The 4,312-nt window shown below is 39.3% G+C and overlaps 1 pseudogene; it reads left to right on the forward strand.

Moving 5' to 3' along the window:
- Positions 1-2,712: 2,712 nt before the first annotated feature.
- LOC116081099 lies at positions 2,713-3,283 on the forward strand (annotated as a pseudogene).
- The last annotated feature ends 1,029 nt before the right edge of the window (positions 3,284-4,312 follow it).

Below are 4,312 nucleotides of genomic sequence, written 5' to 3' on the forward strand. Positions count from 1 at the left end.
CTTTACTAAACTTCCTTTTATGAATGTGGGTGCCCTTGCATTTGGAGCATAGATGTTCAGAATTTACAGTTCATCTTGATTTTTCCTTTGATGAGTATGAATTGTCCTTCCTTATCTTTTTTGCTCACTTTTTGTTGAAGGTTGATTTTATTTGATATTAGAATGGCTACTCCAGCTTGTTTCTTGGGACCATTTCCTTAGAAATTTTTTTTTCCAGCTTTTGACTCTGAGGTAGTAGGGTCTGTGTTTGTCACTGAGTTGAATTTCCTGTATGCAGCAAAATGCTGAGTCCCGTTTCCGTTTCCAGTCTGTTAGTCTATGCCTTTTTACTGGGGAATTGTGTCCATTGATATTAAGGAAAAGAGATTGTTGCTTCCTGTTATTTTTGTTGTTAGAGGTGGAATTATCTTTCTGTGGCTATCTTCTTCTGGTCTTGTTGAAACAAGATTACTTTCTTGCTTCTTCTAGGTGTAATTTTCCTCCTTGTGTTGGAGTTTTCCATCTATTTTCCTTTGCAGGTCTGGATTTGTGGAAAGATATTGTGTAAATTTTATTTTGTCATGGAATATCTTGTTTTCTCCATCTATGGTAATTGAGAGTTTTGCTGGGTATAGTATCCTGGGCTGGCATTTGTGTTCTTGTAGGGTCTGTATGACATCTGCCCAGGATCTTCTAGCTTTCATAGTCTCTGGTGAGAAGTCTGGTGTAATTCTGATAGGCCTTCCTTTATAGGTTACTTGACCTTTTTCCCTTACTGCTTTTAATATTCTTTCTTTGTTTAGTGCATTTGGTATTTTGATTATTAAGTGACTGGAGGAATTTCTTTTCTGGTCCAATCTATTCGGAGTTCTGTAGGCTTCTTGTATGTTCATGGGCATCTCTTTCTTTAGGTTAGGGAAGTTTTCTTCTATAATTTCGTTGAAGATATTTACTGGCTCTTTAAGGTGGGAGTCTTCACTCTCTTCTATATGTATTATCCTTAGATTTTGTCTTCTCTTTGTGTTCTGGATTTCCTGGATGTTTGGTGTTAGGAGCTTTTTGCTTTTTGTATTTTCTTTGATTGTTGTGTCAATGGCTTTTTTTTTTTTGATACAGGGTTTCTCTGTGTAGCCCTGCCCTGGAACTCACTCTGTAGACCAGGATGGCCTCGAACTCAGAAATCTGCCTGCCTCTGCCTCCCAAGTGTTGGGATTAAAGGCGTGTGCCACCATTGCCTGGCTTTGTGTCAAAGGTTTTTATGGTATCTTCTGCACCTGAGATTCCCTCTTCTATCTCTTGTATTCTGTTGGTGATGCTTGCATCTATGCCCCCTGATCTCTTTCCTAGTTTTTCTATCTCCATGGTTGTTTCCCTTTGTGATTTTGTTATTGTTTCTATTTCCCTTTTTAGATTCTGGATGGTTTTTATCAGTTCCTCCATGTGTTTGGTTGTGTTTTCCTGTAATTCTTTAAGAGATTTTTGTGTTTCCTCTTTAAAGGCTTCCATCTGTTTACCTGTGTTCTTCTGTATTTTTAAAAAGAGAATTCTTTCTTTCTTTCTTTAAGTCCTCTATTGTCTTCATGAGAAGTGATTTTAGATCTGAATCTTGCTTTTCCCCTGTTATGGTGTATCTAGGACTTGCTATGGTGGGAGAATTGGGTACTCATGATGCCAGTAGCCTTGGTTTCTGTTCTTTATGTCCTTATGCTCGCCTCCCATCATCTGATTTATCTCTAGTGCTACCTGCTCTTGCTATATCTGACTGGAGCCTGTCCTTTCTGTGATCCTGGTTGTGTCAGAACTCCTCAAAATTCAGTTGTCTCTGTGATCCTGTGATTCTGGGATCCTGTGATTTTTGAGATCCTGAGTGTGTCAGAGCTCCTGGGAGTCAAGCTGCCTCTGGGACCCTGATATCTTGGTGTGACTAAGGTCCTGGGATCTTGTGATTCTGTAATCCTGTGATCCTGAGTGTGTTAGAGTGCCTTGGAGTGGGGCTTCTAGTGGGTCTTGTGGGACTGGGTGCAGAGCTAGCACCTGAGGTCTGCTCAGGGCACTGGCCTAGACCGGAAGGAACCCGTGCCACTGGTCGTCAGAGTGCCTGGATGCCTGGGTCCCGCTGGTTCCAGTTACTCTTGGTGTTGGGGAAGATGTGCATTCCTCATTCTTTGATCCTATGATTCTGGGCATTTCAGAGCGCCTGTGAATGGAGCTTCCTCTGAGTTTCGTGGGACTGGCTGCAGAGTTTGAGCCCAAGGTCTTGAGGCTCCCTCTGTTTTAAACTTCTGTGTCTCTCTGGGCACCAGCTGAACTTGAAGAACTGATGGTTCTTGGGAGATGATCCTCTGCAGCTTTTTTCAAAGGTCTTCTGTTCTCTGTAACCTTTCTGTCAGATGTCTTCTGCTTTCTGCAGTTTTGGTGGGCTTGCTTCTTCAATCATGTTGGGTTTTCCTTCCAATCACTCTGAGTGCCATATATCAAAATAACTTTTATTCACCTGAATAATTGTCGTCTCTGAGTCACACCCCAACTAGAAACAGGTTCAAATATCCTGAAACAATACCTTGCTTCAGAGTTTGGATTTTGGGGCTACCCAACAATGCACTTTTAAAGGGAGACTTGACATATAATTTACAAGGGACCACAAAGTAAAGATGAGATATAACTGAGTTTACTCACAGAGTGGGGTTTTGATTCAGTCACTTTCAAGTCAGGAAGGGTACCTTTCAAGTCAGGATGCTTCTTATGCCTAAGAAGCATCATGTGTTTTTGGCTTATACTGGTGGAAAAGCCACGTTTGAAAGAGAAATGCATGGATGCTGCTTTGGAATTAATTGTATATGCATAGTCCTTTCTGTCTCAGAAGGTCCTTAGTAGGTGACACTGAAATCCATGTCCTCTGTGCTTGTTTACCCTATTCACAATGAGTTTGATATTGGACTCATGTGTCAGCAGGGGTTTCACTTTGTTTCAGAACTACCTAACGATTGATGGCTTCTTCTTGTAAGAACTTGGAGACATGGGAAAGCTTGGGGTCACTGTGGTTATTGGAAAAGTCATCACTTGAATATACCAGACTAAAGTCAATTATTCAGAGAGTTGTTAGAGATCACAGAGACCACTTCCATAGAGATTTTTAGTTTGGTCATATGTGTGGAAATGACTATATACCTTGCTGATGGATTATTTAACAATCTCAACTGCAGTTGTACTAAATACTTCAAACAAACAATACCCTTTGCTAAATAAGCATAATAAGGTGTTGGGAGCCAAGGCATGGCCACCCGATCCCCTGCCCCTCAACTAGCTTGAGAACTGCCTGACATTCACCTTGGCTAAAAACATTCTGTGCCTGTTTACCAGGAGGCAGTATACCAAGACCTTCCTAAAAGAACTACAAAATGTTCCACACCCCCTGCTAACATCCATCAGATGGACAACCCTGGAGTGAACCCATTGTTCCCTGCCCCTCCATTTTTCCACTTTTGTAAAGTATATATTGAGCAGCTTGCTTTAAGTAAAGTAGACTTTGACAAACCTTTGCAGGGACTCCTCCTCTCTCTCACCCATTCTTCCCCACAGGCATGGTCCCCCTTGACTCCCCGAATGACTGAACCCCGCAGGCACCTCAACGCGGGGCTTGAGGTATGGACTTTTTGCCCAACAGAAAACTAGGAACATATAGAGGAGAGCAAGAAACAGGAATCAAGCAGTGGAAGACCTGTATTGCAAAGAGTCCATATTATTAGAAAAGAAAGGAGATTGAGTCTTTACAGATATAAAATATTTTATAGGATTTCACATTATTAGAGTCTATTTATTGAACTTAGAGATTTAATCATAACTTATCTACAGAAGTGTTCCAGGCCAGTTTGGTATACACAGTGAATTCCAGGGTAATTAGGGCTATATAGAGGGACACTGTCTCAAAGAACCAAAATAATAATAATAATAATAATAATAATAATAATAATAATAATAATAATAACAATAATAGGAGTTATTATTGTTTTCAAAAGTAATATCATGTTATTTTATGTTATATAAACTTTAATAATAATTTATGTTCTAGAATGTGGATAAATACATATACACACATGAAATTTACTGTCACATTTCTTTTTTTTTAAACTTTTATTGCATTATGATGAGAAAAGTTACATGATTTCAATTTATCTGAATTTGTTAACATTTAAAAATGTATTTTAAGTAAATAGAATTAAATCACATTGTTGTTTCACTTTTGTACCCCCACTCCTCCCAGAGACCTCCCCTTCAATACCTATAATATCTTTTTTGTCATATTCCTTAAAATTTATAAAATATTATAACAATA

This window comes from Mastomys coucha, unplaced genomic scaffold (genome assembly GCF_008632895.1).
Source record: "Mastomys coucha isolate ucsf_1 unplaced genomic scaffold, UCSF_Mcou_1 pScaffold6, whole genome shotgun sequence".
Classification (NCBI taxonomy): Eukaryota; Metazoa; Chordata; class Mammalia; order Rodentia; family Muridae; genus Mastomys; species Mastomys coucha.